This window comes from Lolium perenne, chromosome 4 (genome assembly GCF_019359855.2).
Source record: "Lolium perenne isolate Kyuss_39 chromosome 4, Kyuss_2.0, whole genome shotgun sequence".
Classification (NCBI taxonomy): Eukaryota; Viridiplantae; Streptophyta; class Magnoliopsida; order Poales; family Poaceae; genus Lolium; species Lolium perenne.
The window spans coordinates 46,832,975-46,853,860 of record NC_067247.2 but is presented as its reverse complement, the minus strand read 5'-3'; the positions used below and the strand labels follow the sequence as shown (position 1 = coordinate 46,853,860).

Below are 20,886 nucleotides of genomic sequence, written 5' to 3'. Positions count from 1 at the left end.
GGCGGCGGCAGGTCGTGAGGTTTTAGGTCGTGGTATTGGCGGCGGCGGTGCAGAGCACCACAGCGGCGGGTCGTGGAGCGGCGGCGGCCAGATGGGCGGCGGCGGCGGCGATTTTTTGTGTGTGATCGTTCGGCGGCTAGGGTTTAGGAAGAGGTGGCTCTGATACCATGTGGGCGGAAACGATGCCTCTCCCTGGCTCGTGTTACGTGTTTATATAGGGTAGAAAAAGCCTCTACCGTGGCGTACATTATACGGTATACATGTTGTCTAACACCAACTTCTTCTGCGATTCCTAGGCGTGGCGAGTGGCGGGCCAGCCATGTCATAAACACATTGGATGTGTGCCCGTTTCCTAGGCGTGCACAGTGAGGCGTCCCGTCGCCGTCGCACATGGGTGGTGTGGCGTGACATGGCGGGATAGTGCCGGTGTTAATGCGCGCCACCGCTCCCTCACGTGTCACTGTCATTAAATTCACCTCGGGCGACACCCTCTCTTCGAGTGGTAGAGTCAGCGTATAAAGAATGGGCGTACAGAGCAGACTAAAAGTTATAGTACTTATATGTCTCCTAATTTACTTGATGTTTATTGCTCTACATGTGAACTTGATATAGACATACAAGCTTTTGCCAAAAATAATGGGTGTACATTTGTACACCCATGTACTGATTTCCCTCCGCATATGCTCTCTTCACAAACCCTCCACGACTCGTCTCATTAGAAAACCCTAGAGCCACCCTGCACCAAGAGACATAACCATCATCGCCATATCAAACCACCGCATCAGTGGAAGTGTCGCGGACGGCTTTGCGCCATGCGGCCTAACCGTCTCCGTGACATGGCCTCTTTACAGCGTAGTACCCAGGCCCGTCTGACATGCACCTGCCAAGTGGCGCTGGACCCAGCGACGCCGTCAAGGACGAGTCGGACCAGCGCGGGAAGAATGAGGTCGACGACTTGGACTACTAGTGCTTCGAGTACTACTACTGCGACGGCCGCCATAGCCACGGTTAGATTAGTTTTGTTCAATTTCATTCAAAATGCGTAAAAAAATATTAAATGTGGATGAAATTTTAAATTATCGTTTAAACTTGTTGTTTTCAAAAAAAAAATTGGGAACAAGGCTGGGAACAGGGCTGCCTCAGATGTGACATCGCGCGGCAACGTCCATAGATCTGATACTTTTGCCGTACGTCATTTGGAGACTTGACTGGAGGAAGTTTTTAACACCACACACTTCAATAACCAATACATGAGGGAATGTTGGGACAAACATTGCAAGCACCGGTGCTAGTGGGATCAAAGCAAATTCAGGTCGATTTTCTTTCTGCTCCCTTTGGTACAAGTACGTGATGGATTGACGGGTAGTTGGGATTCAATTTGAGATGTGTGCAAGGGAACTGAATCGCAGAAGTGTTGTGCGAAAGTCATGCGGAATTACTTGTGAGTCAATTTTGCATGCTATAATTTAAAATGCAGGTCTCAAACAAAATGGCAGGTTGCATTGAACAAATCAATTAAGTGCTCAGCGGTGCCAAGTATATGCTACCGTGAAGCACTTATCAGTACTGAAGGACCCTATCTATACGGGATACATAAGACTCAGTGCAAATGAGAGCGAGGGAGAGGTAAATCGCCACCTAATTTTCATACAGGTTAACATCATCTTGTTGTGATCGAACTGGCAATAGTTCCACCTCATTTGAAACAGCATACATATGGCTCTTAGAAAAGAAAAAACACAAATAGCTATTACTTCAATAGCAGCATCAGAAGGACAAGTAACTGAACATTTAGGCGAACATGTGGCTAGACTTCAGCATATATATGTAACTATCTAGCTGTCAGGTGTAAGTAAAGAACATAGTATCACCTTTCACAATATCGTCGTCCTCCACAAATGCGTCCTCCACAAATGCACCTCATTCGTGCTCAATGATAATGCAGTTTTGCGCTATACGCGAATAGAGAAAAGTGTTCAGGTTCTGGGACACAACAGATTCAAATCTCTAGATCGAACCCTCTTTTAGGTATTCTCTGAACTGGTATATTTGATTGGCTGGTACTTAGCCTTCATTGTGCTGCCCTGGAACATCAGTTTAAGCCTAAGTACGTGTACATTCCCCATGAATGAGAACTAATTTGCTAGCAAGTAGTGATCAGGCAATAAATTGAAAGCTAGAATTTATTGGCAATACTGCAGAAAATAAGTCTGGTGAAATGTAAGTGACCATGTGGACATGCTCATCGGCCCACCATAGGTATTTACACACTGCTCTCCGATAATTCAGTGAACATTGACAGAGAATAATATGAGTAACATGCATCTTGTCTATAAGTGAAAATAGCTAAATTAGGTGCCTGAATGTGTAGATGGTACCTCTTGGTGAACAATAGAGAATAATATGAGTAACATGCATCTTGTCTATAAGTGAAAATAGCTAAATTAGGTGCCTGAATGTGTAGATGGTACCTCTTGGTGAACAATAACGAAGCCTATTTCAGACAGATTTTACCGTCTCGCTGGCTGCTCTTTAGGTCTTCCTGCAATGCATTATTTTCAGTATCTCGCCTAGAAATCAACAACACAGAGCACCGACTGTCTCAGTTAGCCTCTCTCGGTGATGATAGTGAGCTGAATATCTTGAGTCTAAAATAAAGGCTGGCATCAACTAATCTTCTGATGAAATAAGCTGTTGTGGAAAAAAATACTAAGCATCCCCTGAAGCCCAAACATGATGTTTCCTCTGCAAAAGAAAAATGCAAGTTCTAAGGTCAATCGAGAGTATTAAAAAATATTTCTATCTATAATTTGCATCTGATTGCTAAGTTTCTTTCTGGGGAGACACATCACATTAATAATTCAGAAAAAACTGGCACGTTAAATTGACAATAATCACACGTGCCATACTTACTGCTCGGTCCACTTCTCAATCAAACTTCTTAGTTAGGCGAACTATTAACCAAAGTTTGGAGAAGACAAAACTCTATTTCTCATATATGAGTGTCGATAGGTATAGAGTTTGGGAGATGGGTAGTATAAAGCTCTTCCATCATCCAAAAAGGGTTATTTTGCTAATTTAGACCTAGTAAGAAATAACAGAATAGCAATTTCAGAATCACATATAAAGGCATGTGCATTTACAGAAATGAAACTGCACAACAACATGATTTCGTCAATAGTATTCGGAATGATTGAATCGACATGTCTTCTCACTTGACCTTGAAGAGCAATAGATCTTTACTCAGATTTGCCAATATTTGTAATATTTCTCTCAACGGGAAGACTTCACCACGCCGAGATAAAACAGTGCTATACCTAACAGACTCGAGCCGAATCTGCAAGAGAATTATGAAAAACATGTAAAGTATAACTTGTAATGCAGAAAATCAAGTTTTTTGCTCGATCAATATATTTCATAGCTCTTTTCTGATAGAAAAACAAAATAAAAACTACATACACTCTGTCGGAGAGGTAAAATAATTTAAGCAGAAGAAAAGGTAAGTATACCTCATGGTCTACAACAATAAAGTTCAGCTCATATATGTTTTGTCGTGTCCTGTCCCTGTATTTCCATATATATGCAATGCAAGCTTTCCAGAATTTTCCATTGATAGCTCTAGGATGACACATCCTCAACCAACGAAACATGCATCTTTTCTTTCCTGGCCTGCATAAAAGTGGAAATATTTAGCATAGGAATGTATACTGTGTAGCGGAAATCTAAAGGTGAACAATCCAGCCCATAAGGACATGTAATTTCTCGAATATAAGAATCTCAAGTGCGCCAGGAAAAGAAGAAGAAGAAGAACGGAATAAAAACAGAAGTCCTACCTGAGCAGGCAGCGTTGGACGCTCGATTGAAACAGGGAAACGAAAAGAGGTCACGGACCAGAACATGAACTGAACATAGGAAATAATCTAAGATCAACATCAAAAATCATATTAAGCAGAGTTAAAATAAAACAACACAATAGGCATATGTACTACCGTGAAAAGAAGAAGCAAAGTAGTCTCCCACTACAAATTGCATCATCTGAGTTCATCCTAACTCAATCAGGAGGTCATCCAATAACCATGAAGGGGCGGTGACGGGAAATTTTGCATCTCTGACACGGGAATTTGAAAGAAAAGGAGGACGGCCACCATGGCAAGGTAGAGCGGAGAGCGAGTGTGTTTGGGAGGCGAGGTCGCACGGGCTGCCCTGACCTGCTCGCCGTGGATCCGAGAGGGGCAAGAGGGAGGAGGCCACCGCGTCGGACGCCGCCACCATCTTGAGCGCGTTCTTCAGCTTGTCGCGGCCGTTGGCGCCGTAGATCTTGCCGCCCGCCTCGGCGCACGCAAAGAACGACCGTTGCTCTTGACGGTGTGGCGGAGTCGACGGTGGCCTTGTGCAGCCCAGCCCGCACCGCACCACCTCCTCGATCTCGTCGACGACGGCGTGGTGGAGTCGACGGCGGCGTGGCGGAGTCCTCCCACTGACGTGCCTCTTTGTCACGGCTCATGCTCGCTAGCGTCGAGGTGGTGGATTCGATGGCTGACTGGCGCCACCCTCCCCGCGACGGGCTTCGTCGAGGGAGCTTCCGCATGAGACGCCTCCTTGGCCTTCGCCTCGATGAAACGTCTGAAAGGACACAGATGTCGCCTAGAGGGGGGTAAATAGGCGGTTTAAAACTTTTTCGAGATGGGTGATACGTCTCCGACGTATCGATAATTTCTTATGTTCCATGCCACATTATTGATGTTATCTACATGTTTTATGCACACTTTATGTCATATTCGTGCATTTTCTGGAACTAACCTATTAACAAGATGCCGAAGTGCCAGTTGTTGTTTTCTGCTGTTTTTGGTTTCAGAAATCCTAGTAAGGAAATATTCTCGGAATTGGACGAAATCAAAGCCCAGGGGCCTATTTTCTCACGAAGCTTCCAGAAGTCCGAAGGAGAGACGAAGAGGGGCCACGGAGGGGCCACACCATAGGGCGGCGCGGCCCCCCCCCCTTGGCCGCGCCGGCCTGTAGTGTGGGGCCCCCGTGCCGCCTCTTGACCTGCCCTTCCGCCTATAAAAAGTCTCTGTGACGAAACCCCCAGTACCGAGAGCCACGATACGGAAAACCTTCCAGAGACGCCGCCAACGCCGATCCCATCTCGGGGGATCCAGGAGATCGCCTCCGGCACCCTGCCGGAGAGGGGAATCATCTCCCGGAGGACTCTACGCCGCCATGGTCGCCTCCGGTGTGATGTGTGAGTAGTCTACCCCTGGACTATGGGTCCATAGCAGTAGCTAGATGGTTGTCTTCTCCCCATTGTGCTATCATTGTCGGATCTTGTGAGCTGCCTAACATGATCAAGATCATCTATCTGTAATTCTATATGTTGCGTTTGTTGGGATCCGATGAATAGAGAATACTTGTTATGTTGATTATCAAAGTTATATCTACGTGTTGTTTATGATCTTGCATGCTCTCCGTTACTAGTAGATGCTCTGGCCAAGTAGATGCTTGTAACTCCAAGAGGGAGTACTTATGCTCGATAGTGGGTTCATGCCTGCATTGACACAGGACGGTGACGAGAAAGTTCTAAGGTTGTGTTGTCTTGTTGCCACTAGGGATAAAACATTAGTGCGATGGTCAAGGGTGTAGTCCCGAGTTACATTACGCACCATCCTTATGGCATTTGTCTGTTGGTTGCCACTTAATGCGGAGGGTTCGGATGATAACTTTGAAGGTGGACTTTTTAGGCATAGATGCAGTTGGATGACGGTCTATGTACTTTGTCGTAATGCCCAATTAAATCTCACTATACTCATCATGATATGTATGTGCATGGTCATGCTCTCTTTATTTGTCAATTGCCCAACTGTAATTTGTTCACCCAACATGCTGTTTGTCTTATGGGAGAGACACCTCTAGTGAACTGTGGACCCCGGTCCAATTCTCTTTACTGAAATACAATCTACTGCAATACTTGTTCTACTGTTTTCTGCAAACAATCATCTTCCACACAATACGGTTAACTCTTTGTTACAGCAAGCCGGTGAGATTGACAACCTCACTGTTTCGTTGGGGCAAAGTACTTTGGTTGTGTTGTGCAGGTTCCACGTTGGCGCCGGAATCCCTGGTGTTGCGCCGCACTACATCTCGCCGCCATCAACCTTCAACGTGCTTCTTGGCTCCTCCTGGTTCGATAAACCTTGGTTTCTTTCTGAGGGAAAACTTGCTGCTGTGCGCATCATACCTTCCTCTTGGGGTTGCCCAACGAACGTGTGAAATACACGCCATCAATGGGCTTAACAAATGCGGAATAAAACTAGCGTTTACTTTGTCAAGCCCAAAGCCTATATACTATGGTTCACCTATGTGCACCAACAACTTATTCTAAGCAAAGGTTCACCAATGTGCCCCAACAACTTATGCTAAGCAATACAAGCAACTTATGTGATAGCAAGATATATATAACTTCAAGCACGATGGCTATCACAAGGTAAAGTGCATAAGTAAAGAGCTCGGGTATAGAGATAATCGAGGCACGCGGGAGACAATGATTTAACCCGAAGTTCACACTCTTGTGAGTGCTAATCTCCGTTGGAGAGGTGCGGTGGCTTAGTGCTCCCGAACGCCACAAGAGGCTCACCTTGAGGTGTGGTTGCTCGATGCACACCAACGCCACAAAGGCCTCACCCCAAGATGCGGTACTCACACCGCACACCGAACGCCACGAAGGCGCCTCACCTTATTCTCCGGTGACCCTCGCCACAAAGGCCTAGGTCACGGTTCCACTAAGGGATTTCCTTCGAGGCGGAAACCGGGCCTTACACAAAGATTGGGGCACACATCCACAACTTAATTAGAGGCTCCCAACAAATTGCCACAAACGCCTAGAATCCGTCTAGGGTTCCAAGAACCCAAGAGTAACAACCTTCTTGCTTCCACGAATCACCGTGGAGAACTCAAACCTATGCACCAAATGCAATGGCAAAAACATCACAAAGATGCCCAAATCCTCCACTCTCAAATTCCAAAAAAGCTACTAAAGCTATTGGGGAATAAGAGAGGAAGAACAATATAAGAAGAGGAACACAAAATTACTCTCCAAGATCTAGATCTAGAGATTCCCTCACAAAGAGGGGAATTTGATTGGTGCAAATATAGATCTAGACCACCTCTCTCTTTTCCTCAAATTTGAGCAAGAATCATGGAGGGATTGGGGGAGAGGAGGAGCTCTCAAGATGCAACAATGGTGGAGATCCAAAGGTTGAAGAAGAAGTGCCAAGAGAGAGAGAGAGAGAGAGAGAGAGAGAGAGAGAGAGAGAGAGAGAGAGAGAGAGGAAAGAAGGCTTAAATAAGGAGACCCCAATTTCTGCCCGTTGGGGCTGCCTCCATTTGGGGCCGGTAGTACCAGCCAGCTAGGGGCGGTACTACCCCTCGTGAGTGCTGCGCGCGAGAGGGAGAGCGAGGCATTGGAGGTGCGGGCCGGGAGGGGGAGGCCGGAGCCTCCGGCCGAGGTACCGGCCGGGGTACCGCCGAGCGCTCCATCCTCACTGGAAACCATCTGTGAGGCTCAGCCTCTTTTCCGGTACCGCGGGTGGTACCTCGGGCGGTACTACCGGCCGTGCTCGGGCGGTACTACCGGCCAGCCCAAACTCCTCTCTTTGGGCAAACTTAGAAAAAGCATAACTTGTGTATCCGGACTCCCATTTTGATGATCTTGGACTCGTTTCGAAGCTAGTAACAAGCTCTACAAGATCATGCAGGGAACCATTATAGTCCAGCAACGGAGTATAGAAACAAATGAATAAAGGTTTTACCTATCTATAAAAGGCAAATCGGTAAAACCTCCAATATGGAAAATGCAACAACTTGAGTTAGGAAACCCGGATTTAGGTGAAACCAATTTTGTTGTAAAGAAGATGACTAGAGCTACCCCACAAAGAGTGAAAAGCTTAAGAACAAGTGGGGTAGGTTTTTCTATGTATTTTAGAGTGAAACCTCTCAATAGGAGAAACCGAGAAAAACTCCAATATCGAAAACGCAACAAGTGATTCATGCGGAATCCGTTTTCGATGAACTAGAGCTTGCTATGGAAATAACCACAATCTCTAAATCACCTCATGGATAAGATCCAAATAACAACCAAGAAATATGATGCAAGGATGCAAAGGTTTGAGCTCTCCGAAGGATACGATCGAGTTACTCACTCGAGAGCCCTCTTGATAGTACGTCCACTAAACTATAAACCGGTCTCCAACTACACCATGAGACCGATGAGAAAGAAACCCTATCAAGAGAAAACCTTAACCTTGCGCATTCCACTTGAGCTTGATGATGACGGTCTTGACCTCAACAAGATGGAACGCCTTTCTTGATTGTGTTTGCTAGATGAAGACATGCAAAATGCTCCCCCATACTCCACTATGGGAGAGCTCTCCCCCATACTCCACTACGGGAGAGCTTCTTCTTCGACGCATCTTCACATATCCATGATCACCATATGGATGGCAAGATTCAAGCATATGATCTCTCCGAGTTGGCTCATCTTGAACTTGCACTCCATTTCTTCATTTTTCATCATGTTGATGTCTTGAAGTAACTTGAGGGCTCACTTCATCTTCATCTTCAAGACATACTTGACACTTGATATCCTTCATCAATTTCTTCTTATTGCAACCTTGAAGCCAACATATGGTTCAAGCATTGCCTATGGACAACTCCTACAAATATAACTCAATGCAAACATTAGTCCATAGGGATTGTCATTAATTACCAAAACCACACATGGGGGCTCCATGCACTTTCAATGGCGGCGACGGCCGCTCGGTGAAATCACGGCAAGGACGCTGGCCGCTGGGTTTGGGCCACCTTGTGCGTCTACTTCGGCGAGCCGCCTAGAGGAAAGGATGGATTGTCCCCATCTGGTTAAAGGTTGAGAGGAGAAAATCTAGACTTTTCTAAAGAAGGCACATAGTAAGACCAAAAGACCAAAACTAATTGCAGCAATGCTATCGGGAATCGGAACCACGTGCGAGTCCGACCCCAAGTCCCCAACCACCTCACAACTACAGGTACATGGAGATGCACCAAAACAGCCAAACATCCAATCACAAAAAAAAAAGATAGAACCACACGTGTGAAGATCACCTCAACTCTAGGTTTTGCTGGAAACGCTAAGGAGCACCAAAACGATACACAAAGAATAACCAGCGGGAAGTAACACACTTAAAACACATACGTGTCAGCTTAATATTAATCCAATGGAAAATCCAAAATTAGGAGAAAAAAGATGTTTGTTACCCTTTAGTATAGTAGTTATGTGTGTATCTTGTGATTGCAAGCAATGTTAGTTTTGGAGGTTTTAATTTTACTTGCATAGAAAATCCATTTTTTATTTTCTAAGAGTCAAAAATGTGTTTTTTTGTGAAGCACCTAGCAAAAAAGCATTCCCAAATTGGACGATAAAAAATTTCAGGAATACTAGACCATATTTTATGTACAAATCACCGGCTGGTTGCATCTCAAAAGATTTATAGGTACATTTCACCAAAAAGACAAATAGTCGCCGATTCAGCTGGAAGCGGACGAAATTTAAACTACAGATGCTTGATAGTTCGCTCGGGATTTTTTCAAAAAATTACTTTCAGGATCAGAACTATCTATTTTATCACAGATCCCCAAAGAGTTTCAAAAAATTATAATCCTAGGGAAGAAAGTTCATGCCCGCAGTTGAAATTGAAGCATCAATATATAAAAGGAGCTACGCCGACGGCATTCCCGTCGGTATAGATAACGCCGTTACACGCCCGTTCCATGGAGGAAGCTGTGTTGACGGCTTTTCTATGCCGACGGCCGAGTTGCGGGCTAGCCTTTTCGATGACCTACGCCAACGGCCGCGATAAATGACCGTCATTTATCCTACGCCAACGGCCGCTGGTGCTTCTCCTCTTCGCTTGGCTCGTCTCTTTCCGTCCGCGGCAGCTCTCCGTAGCTTGTTCTTGTGTTTACCTTGTTCAAGTTTATGTAATCAGCACCGTTGTATCCTAGCCGGTTGAGGGCTTTATTAATTTAAAGCTGGGCTCTCGAGCCTTATATTTTTTTAAAAAAATGACCGTCAGCATAGCTTTTAGCCGTCGGCGTCTAATCGTTTCCTGTAGTGCGCGCCACCTAGAGTGCCGCCGGCGGGGGCCCTCAAATTATCGCCAGGTCGATCTGCTCCAGCGCTGCGTGCTTGGCTGAACGCTCCTGGCATCAGAACATCTGTGTTTCTCCTTTGTAGCTGTGGATATGGCTTTGTTGTCATGGAATCGTAATACCCTGCATATACGCGGTTCAGGGTTTCAGGCTAACAGTTCGATTTTCATCGCAGCCTGGATCAGACCACGGTTAAGGGTAAGGAGAAACCCCTAACTTGCAGCGGTGTGATTACTGCATCCAAAGTGGGGAATCAAAGGTTCTGCATCGTGATCGTGATCGTGCCAAAAATTAGTTGGATCAGCTCCCTTTAGCGCGGTGTTATGCAGACATGGACTTACTCTAACAAATAATTGACTCGTAAATTAAACCACATTAACAAGTTCCCTGTTTTACCATATTGCCACACAGAATGGATCACTAACCATACGTATGTAAGAGATTATAGCTAGGAATTAGCTAGGGAATTCGGCCATGGAATGGATAAGTAATTGACTGTTAAAGAAGCATTGCACAAGCTCTCTATAGACATTGCACTAGACATAACATACCAGAACACTTAAGATTTAAGAAACCATATGCATATACACAAAACTATATATTCAAATGTTGCCCGGTAGAGCGAGAAAACCTTCATCATGCTTCGTCTCTGAAGTTCCTTACGACGCAGGAAGTTACTGGTAGATAACTCCGATCATACAACTGGTTAAAAAGCCGAAAGTATGCATTTCTCCATGTTTTGCTGAGCAAAAGGATGCAATACAATGTCCACAGGTCCAAGGCATATCCTATGATTATGCCACGGAACAAAAGTGATGTATCACGGGCCCATTGTCTATCATGGGCACTTGGATTTGTTCTGTTCGAACAATTGTTGTTAAGAGGAGGCCCACAGAGTCCAGGGTTACCCATGTACATAGCTAGAACATTGACTGTTTGTACTTGTGTCCGTAAGAGGGTCCTTCCTGACAGATTATTGCAGGACAGGTTTAGCCAGCTCAAGAATGTGAGGTCAGATAGGTGGATTTGGCCAGCCAGATAGTTGCAAGATAGATTAAGAGATTCGAGTTTCCTTAGAGAGCCAATATTGTGATTGTTCCATCTAGCCGGTAGAGATCGAGGAGTAGGAAGACCTACTCGATCATATCTATTAGTTTTATCATGGACTCATGTGTTCGAAAGGGGGGGATAGGGTGTTTCCCTGGCTCCAGGCTTGTGGCCGGCGGACAAACAAGTGTCCAGAGAGATAATGCTCAGCTTGAGCTGACGTTCACTCCGATGAGCTAGATGAGGTGCTTCTTAGCGTGAAGCTTGATTCGTCCCTAGCCCAGATGGCCTCCCGGTGCTCTTCTTCAACCGATTCTAGGGAATCCTAAATGCTCCAATCTTGCATATGCTTAATAATTTTGCTCTAGGGAGGGTGGATTGTGCGCTTGAACTTCAGGATTTTTTCATTGATTCCGAAGGTCAAGGGAGAAGAGTTAGTCAAGAAGCATAGACCAATAGGCGATAGCCCTGATCAATATCATCTTTAAGTTTGTTGTCAATGCTCACGCTATTCATTTTGCTTTGTTAGCGCATAGGACAATTTACCGTAGCTAATCAACGTTTATCAAAGGTTCAAATGCATGTGTTTACATGAGGGGAATTTCTCAATACATGAGATCACGCATGAACTCTTATTTCTCAAATTGGACTTTGAAAAAGCATATGACCGAGTGACCTAGGAGTTCCTTCGGGAGGTGCTTCATTGGAAAGCTTTCTCGGGTAAGCTGGTTCATAGGCTGATGCAGTATGTATTCTCAAAAGCATACCCACAATTTTTTTTAAAAAAAAACTTGAGGTGACCAGTTCAAAGACCACAGTGTTGAATGTTGGTATCTTTATTATGTAGATTACATCCATTAAACTTCAAAGTAAGAGAACATATGCGGACATCACAGCACTAGGCTTGATGAACTTCTTCCTTGGGATGACCTGCAACCCAAACTGTCAGGTGATAAAGGATGTGCTTCTTTTAGGACAAACACCGCCAAATCTTGTGGCCCGAGTGTTTAGGTCCAAGTTGGATATGCTGACCAAGAAGTCATGGGCATTCTAAAGACATAAGTTCACGTGGCAGGATTCCAGAAGAGGCTTATCCCTAATGTTCATTTCATCCTGATCTCGCTTGTCCATATTTGAGGAGTTTTCTTGATGATCATTAGTTATTTAAAATGTAATGCTTGTTGACAGCTTTGAGACCTATATTTATGCATTTAATTACCACTTGATTATCTTTTCCATGTACATGCATATTTACACTTCATGTTTACATGTGCGGCTGTAGGTAAAATTATGATGTCATGGCAAAGCACGAGCATTTAACTAGTTTGTATTAAACCTTTATACTTAATTAGAAATTACTTTTAGCATGCCAAGTCATAACAAGTACCTCTCTGTGTCACTAATATAATTTTTTGGCAAGTTGCTAAATAGTAGTGTCCTTTTTTATTTAATTTTTAAAAAAGGAATACGGTACGAGAAGCCCTGTTGTTATTTTAAAAAAATAAGAACCCAAATTTACGTGTCTGTTAACTTGAACATGTCTGGTTGGTTTATACATCCACTTCCTTAACCATGTGAGCTAGGCTTACTTCTTTCTTTGTTATTCAGTTGTAATGTGTAGCGCTGAAAATACACTTGCACTGTGATAATTCAAATAATATCATGTAAGACAATAATATCATGTAAGACATGTTTCTACATGAATTCATTTTTTACAGCTGCAAAACTGTATAGTATATAAATATGTATGGTAGAGATCTATAAAGCACATGGTCAAAAAAATATCTAAAAATAAATTGCACTCTTTAGTATATGACCAGGTAGCATATTTACAGAACCTTCCCGGGTGTAAATTGAACCAAATACGTGTTTTGTAAGTTTCTTACCCCCTTTGATTCATATTACTTGTCAATAGTATGGATCTATCTAGAACTAAAAATATATTTAGATATATTTATATTAAATCCAATTAATATGAATTGGAGGGAGTACCTTTCTTCTTGTCGCATGCTAAAGAATTGCAACTGATTTAGCAATAAGTTGAAAATATTTGAATGATATTAGTGGATGGAGGGGGTAATTAGTATTTAAATCTCACCCTACGAGTAGTCTCTATTATAAATGCGACAAGAAAAATAACAAAGAATGAAACAAGAACACACGCATGGGATACAAGATTTTAACGTGGAAAACCCTCTCCAACAAAGAGAGGTAAAAATCACGGGCGCCAGCCAGCAAAACTTCACTATATCGGGGTAGTGTTTACAAACATCGTGGGATCTCTTATAATCTGATGAACCCTAGCCGGCGGCTTACAAGAGGTATTTATAGACGGTGGCATCGATCTGTACCGGTGACGCTTTGTTGGAGATGGTTTTCCATGTTAAAATCTCGTGTCCGTCAGATTATAAGATATCTCACGGCGTTTGTAAGATATCCCAAGCCTACCGGCGACGGGCCTCGCTCCGCTCGTCAGAAGTTAGCATCCCTTTAGAATGAATTTGGATCACAATACAACAAACTCCACCTTGAGACAAATTCCATCTTGTAGCATGAAGTTCAATAATCTCATGAAGAACAAACAAAACACTTGCTGGCGCCAACAACCACTTGGACTAAACAGTTATACCAACCAAGCTCAAGCAAAGCTCAAACTTGGAAACAGGAACTGGCTTTGTTGTCATATCAACATGATTATCATGAGTACTTATCTTGCATACCTTCAGTTTACCTTGTGCAGCAAGATCACAAACATAATGATACTTGATATCAATGTGCTTTGTCCGATCATGGAACATTTGATCTTTAGTAAGGTATATTGCACTTTGACTGTCAGAAAACAAGTTAATGCAAGAATCATCGCCACAAAGCTCAGCATACAAATCTTTCAACCAAACAGACTCTTTGCAAGCTTCAGCAATAGCCATATATTTTGGTTCGGTTGTTTTTTGCGCGCTCAAGAAAAAACTAAAGGGCTAAAGAACTCCAGCTTCGAGACTATGTCACATATCTGCCTATCTCGTGTTGTGAGCTATAAAGTACCCACGGGGGGGTGGACCAAGAAAGAGGCAGGTGATTGGGTCCTTCCCATCCTTTGCGATGTCAGTCTCTTTGTCATTCTTTCACCCTAGCTGAGTAGCGAAGTGAGCATACTATAATCAAGATCCAATTCATCAATTCCAGGGTCATCCCCGAACGAAGGATTGGTCTTTCTCCTAGCCTAACGATAGTAGTTGATTTTCCTAAGCCTTTAGGCGATTCAACAAAATGCCGTAAAAGAGCAAGTTTTACATAAGATCATTTAACGGGATGTCCCCCCTTTCCGCCCTTTCCTCTATTTGTTCGATAGGTTCCTCATTCTATTAGAATTCAAGAAGATCTGAAATCAGTCATTCCCTTATTTGAGTCCACTTTTCATGCTTAGCAAATGTTGTAATGAGGGTACTGAATGTATACGGATCTAGCACAAGATCTCTGTCCGCCTTTTCTTTCAGTTGATCCTCTACCCTTAGAAAGTCTGGGTTGGTAGGCCGGGCAGAAGAGAGATAAGGTATTATTTTGTCAAGCTCAAAACCATGAGCTAATCAGACAAATGCGAGTGGCACCTCCGTGGAAGTAGGATAAGCTCGTAGTCTTCCTTGGTGATGTTTTACAAGACTTAACTTTTTTATGTCTTTCTTATAGGGATCACTGAAAGTCAGTCAATGCCCTGGATTGGGTAACAAAAGGTTGTAACGTTGCCTTCCAACTCACGGCATATCCACCAACAGTGAACACATAACCTGTGAGGGATCTTCTCCTATCCAAATCGGCAGCAAAATCTGAATCCACATAGCCTACGAGTCCATCACTAGTCTTGCCAAACTTCAAGCAAGTTTTGAATGTGCCACGAAGGTACCTGAAAATTCACTGAACAACTTTCCAATATTCTTTACCAGGATTAGCCATGTATCGGCTGACCAAACTCATAACATATGATAAATCAGGACGAGAACAAACCATGGCATACATCAAGGAACCAACAACACTATAATATGGAACTCGTGTTATGTACTCAATATCTCGAGACGGCCTATGGGCTAAAAAAGCCATGTTGTTTAAACGTTGGGCCGCTTATTTCTGTACCGGGTAGGGAAGCGAGGTTTCATTGTTTGGTTCCTCGCATGTTTTTCCTGGCCGCGCCACACATGCTTTGCCCGGTGACACCCTAGGCGGTGGTGGTGGGAGAGGAGGCCGGGGGGAGGGGACGCCGAGGGAGCGCAGGCCGGGAGGCCGCCCGGCGCGGCGCAGCGCCGCCGCGCGGGAGCGGGGGAAGTTAGGGTTAGGGAGGGTACAGAATATTCTTACCATAAGATGCATAATGACGTGCCAATACAAACCTTTAATAAAAGCACCTACTCTCATGGCACGGCAGTAATATTGTCTGCTCGCAAACGGAATGTTAACTCTTGAATCTTCTTCTGATTTTTTTGGGTAGTACAAGGAAGAGTACGGCCTAGATAGGTAGAAATAGAATAATCCACCCTGGAAATTCTGGTGAGTTAAAAATGACGACGGCACGAGTGCAGCGGCACAGCATGCAGAGGCCATGCATGTTGGTTCAGTGGCGCACCGTACACAAGAATCCATGGTCTAGCTAGTCTCAACGCCGGTAGACGATCCTTGCGTGCAGCGCACATCCAGCGACCGAACCGCACCGCCGTAGAGCCGTCCGGCCGGCGCATGTCATCCTGGTCGTTGTCGATGACACCGGCCCAGCACGGAACTACAGTAGCACTCGCGCACGTACGGAGCCGCATCCATGTCCGCATCTCGCACTGCGCCCGTGCCCCGTCTTTACTCCGCTGCCGGGCTGCCGGCCCTGCCGCGGTCGCTCACCGAACACGGCCACATGAATGGGGCAGCGACGTTAACTGCCGGCCCGGCCACACACGCCGCGCGCCAGCAATCCGCATGCATACTACGACGGCTCCGTGCCACCACGTCCGCGCGTGCGTGGCGCACGTCGGCGTCGATGGGCTCCACCTCCGTCTCCGTCACGCGCCACCTAGAGAGCCGCCGGCGGGGGCCCTCGAATTATCGCCAGGTCGATCTGCGCCAGCACTGCGTGCTTGGCTGACGCTCCTAGCCGGCGTGGAGCGCGCACGGCATCAGAAGTTCAGAACATGATGCGTGTGTGCTCCCGTGTCGCGACGCGCGCGTACAGGCCACAAATCCCCTCAGACACAGGTTGGTGACGAGGCGATGGTTACACGCTTGGAGCTGGGGCGAGTGTGATGGGTGTGTGGCAAAGTTTATTTTCGTTTCTCCTTTGTAGCTGTGGATATGGTTTTGCAGTCATCGAATGGAAATACCTTGCATATCGGCAATATCGCTATTCAGAACTTCAGGCTAACAGTTCGATTTTCATCGCAGCCTGGATCAGACCACGGTTAAGAGTATCTTCAGCCGCGTTTCTCAAATCTTCTCAAAACCTCTTTTTGTTCGGCGCGGTCAAATACGGTGTCCAGCGTTCTGAGACCGTCCTCGCTACGCATGGGACGCTCCGGGCATGCCGGACACAACGAAAAGCGAGGCGAGAAGACGTGGGCCCGACACCGTAAGCGGCACATTCAAGTTTAAACCTAACCGTCGTCTACCTCGCGACGGAAATTATTGGCGCGCAGTGACACACGAACACAGCTTTGCCTTAATGGCGACGGAGGGGCAGGCGAGACGTCTCGTCGGTGCTGCGCAACCTCCACGCGTTGCCGGCGTTGCACGCCACCGCGCGTTCCCGCGCTTTGTTTCCGTCGCTTCTAGCCTCATCCCGCGCTATCTTCCCGCCTCGCCTCTTCTAGCGACGCCCGCTTCTATAAAAGCCCCCCCCCCCCCCCCGGCTCAATGGCAGCCACAACAGCCACCAGCACCCCTTTCTCCGCCGCAAGCACAACCCTGCGTAATGATGAACCGCCCCGGCGCCGGCCAGTTCCCTCCGTCACTCGAAGCACTGCAGTTCGACTTCGACCCCGAAGCTGAGGAGAACGCGGTGTGGGAGGAGGCGGCGCTGGCGGACAACATAGCGGTGATCGACGCCGCCACAACGGAAGAGGCGCGGCGGCGCCAGGCGGAGGAGATGGGCGAGCGGTGGCGCGTAGAGCGGCAGCGCCTCCACATGGAGCGGGATTTCTGGTACCGTGAATGGCGGGGGCCGATGGAGCAGCGGCGGTGGGAGGCGGTGGAGCGTCAGCAGCGGCAGGCGGCAGAGGAGCGTCAGTAGCGGGAGGCCGCGCTGGCGGCAACGGAGGCAACCTGAGCGGCGCGGGCGTATGCGTTGGCGGCAGAGCCGGCGTGTTGGTGGCGCAACTGGAGGCGCAAATGGAGGAGGCGCAAGAGGAGGAGGAGGAGGAGGAGGAGGAGGAGGAGGAGGCGGAGGAGGACGAGGAGGACGAGGCGGAGGAGGACGAGGCGGAGGAGGAGGAGGACGACGATGACTTCGAGTGGTCTGACGACGATGGGTCGCACCCGGACGAGGCGGCGGATCAGCAACGAGCGCTCGTCGAGTCCTTCGAGTCGGAGAAGAAGCTGTAGGACGAGGCCCGTGCCCACGCAGATTCAATGCGTCGTTGAGCTCTCCCTCTAGGCGGCGCAGCAGGGGAGGGCAGGCGACGACGTGCTGCTAGAGCAGCGGCGTTTGGCCTCCGCCCTACACATGGAGAGGCGGCGCGCGCAGCAGGAGTTGCGGCGAAGGGGAGGCGACGATGGGGCGGGGCCATCAAACGCACGGCTAGACGGCCAGTAGGCTAGGGTGTAGATAAAATCTAGCCGTCTTCATTCAAACTTTGTAATATATAGTCAAATTTGAATGAAAACCTTTAGTTTCGTGCACTTATATTTATCTGGGGTGGGCGTTTAGGGACGTGTCCTTTAAACGCGACATGAACGAAACACGTTCCCCAAACGCCGATTCGACGCAGTTTAGGGATGCTTTTAGGGACGCGGCTGAAGATGCTCTAAGGGTTAGAGAAACCCCTAAGTTGCAGGAGTGTGGTTACTGCATCCAAAGTGGGGAATCAAAGATTCTGCATCGTGATCGTGATCATGCCAAAATAATTAGCTGTATCAAATCTTCCTTAAGCCAAGTGTGATGTGGACATGGACTTTACTCTTATATATAATTCATTTACTGATAAATGAAACCAGATGAACAAGTTCTCTGTTTGACAATATTGCCACACAGAACAGAACAGAACACCAACCATACACCTGTAAAACCTTCATGATGCCTCGTCTCTGAAGTTCCTTAGAGCATCTTCAGTCGCGTCCCCTAAACCGTCCCCCAAACACATCCTGATCGAGCACTTGGGGGACGTGTTTCATTCGTGCCGCGTTTGGAGGACGTCGCTTCCCAGCTGACATAGGCATCCCCAATGGGCCTGCCGAAGATAGTACCCTGGGTTTACTGAAGGCCCACGACCCGAAGAATATGAAGATTCGGAAGCCCAAGTTGATATTAAGGAAAGTTAGAATTGTAATAGAGGTGGTGTTTGTAATCTTGCGGGATGAGTTGTAAACCTTCCGGACTCTGTAACTTGTACAACACGAATCCTTCGGCTCCACTTCCTATATAAGGGGGAGTCGAGGGACAAAGAAAGCATCGAACCATTGTCTCTAAAACCTTAGTTTTCATAATCGTCGAGTACTTTTCGAATGAAATCTTCGAGATCTACTTGCCCTCTACTTCCAACGAAACCCTAGTCTACAACCCGTAGGCATTGACAAGTTAATCCCTTGTCAATTGGCGTCGTCTGTGGGAATTAGAGGCGTCAAGGATCTGGTCTCGATGGCACGTTCAAGATCGTCGACTTCATCAACAGCAAGCAACGCGATGGATCGAGGTAAACAGATCGCAATTGGTCTTGTCGATTTCCCTTGTCACCAGCCGCGTCTCCCAAACGCCGCCCCCAAACTTTAAAATAATTTTTTATTTAGTATATAGAAGAAATGTGTAGGTTAAATAACGCTGCTAATATTCAAAGCGGTGCAACATACACAAATTACATATAAAAACTTCAAAAAATATAAACATATTTACACATAAAAATTTAAACTACTTCTTCTTTGATGGCCCCGTCTCGTCGTCCTCACGGTGGCGCTTCCTGCTCGTCACCTCTTCCGAAGAGGCGGCGTCATCCGACGCATCGGAGGAACTTGTGTCCTCCTCGTCGTCGACGGAGCTCACCGGCTGCGTGATACGTCCAATTTGCATCACTATTTTATATCATAATTTGCTGTTATTCATTGATATATTTCATATTGGGACACAATACTTATGTTATTTCATCTATTTTGCATGTTTCATCATTATTGGAGGATCAAGCACCGGAGCCAGGATTCTGCTGGAAAAAGCACCGTCAGAACGCAATATTTCGGAAGATCAACTGTGGAAGGAAATTATACCAAAAATCCTATTTTTCAAGATGACGAAGGAAGCCATAAGGAGGAGCCAGCTGGACCCAGGGTGGGCCCACACCATAGGGCGGCGCGGCCCATGGCCTGGCCGCGCCACCATGTGGTGTGGGGGCCCCACAGCCCCTTTCGCCTCCTTTTCTTCGCGAAATCCTTCGTCCCGAAAACCTAAGCCACAGAGGGTACCTCGCGAAGAGTTACAGCCGCCTCTGCGGGGCGGAGAACACCAGAGAGAAAAGAGCTCTCCGGCGGGCAGGAATCCGCCGGGGAAATTCCCTCCGGGAGGGGGAAATCGACGCAATCGTCACCGTCATCGAGCTGGACATTATCTCCATCACCATCATCATCATCTCCACCATCATCACCGCCGTCTCCACCGCTGGACACCGTCACCGCCGTAGCAATTTGGGTTTGATCTTGATTGTTTGATAGGGGAAACTCTCCCGGTATCGATCTCTACTTGTTGTTGATGCTATTGAGTGAAACCATTGAACCAAGTTTATGTTCAGATTGTTATTCATCATCATATCACCTCTGATCATGTTCCATATGATGTCTCGTGAGTAGTTCGTTTAGTTCTTGAGGACATGGGTGAAGTCTAAATGTTAGTAGTGAACTATGGTTGAGTAATATTCAATGGTATGATATTTAAGTTGTGGTGTTATTCTTCTAGTGGTGTCATGTGAACGTCGACTACATGACACTTCACCATTTATGGGCCTAAGGGAATGCATCTTGTATTCGTTTGCCAATTGCGGGGTTGCCGGAGTGACTGTAGTTGAAACTGCTGATCATGTTATTTCTGAAGCTTATATTGAAAAAACTCCTTTCCCTGCTAAAATGAAGGAGTACTCTGTTATAAATAGTGCGGTTCATAAAAGTGAAAAGAAACCTGTAGAACCTGAAGAACAAATAAAAGTTGAATCTGCTGTTGCAATAGTTAAAGATCTTGTGACTGAAAATGTGGAGGATGATCATATTATTTTCTGTGAAGATGCTTCTAATATTGTTTCACATCCTAATAAACCCAAACAAGTTAGTGTTCCTATGCTATCTGTTAGAATTGGTGATCATTGCTATTATGGATTATGTGATATTGGTGCAAGCGTTAGTGCTATTCCTTATGAGCTTTACACGGAGATTATGCACGAAATTGATTCTTGTGAACTTGAAGATATTGATGTGGTTATTCAGCTGGCTAATAGAGAA

The 20,886-nt window shown here is 46.2% G+C and overlaps 1 long non-coding RNA gene across 1 annotated transcript; it reads right to left on the bottom strand.

Moving 5' to 3' along the window:
- Positions 1-1,860: 1,860 nt before the first annotated feature.
- On the bottom strand, positions 1,861-3,814 carry LOC127292380 (uncharacterized). The gene is made up of 5 exons (XR_007845121.2): positions 3,510-3,814; positions 3,221-3,337; positions 2,914-3,084; positions 2,472-2,745; positions 1,861-2,084 (listed from the first exon to the last, which is right to left on the bottom strand). It is a non-coding gene; the product is annotated as an uncharacterized lncRNA (long non-coding RNA).
- Between the last annotated feature and the right edge of the window lie 17,072 nt (positions 3,815-20,886).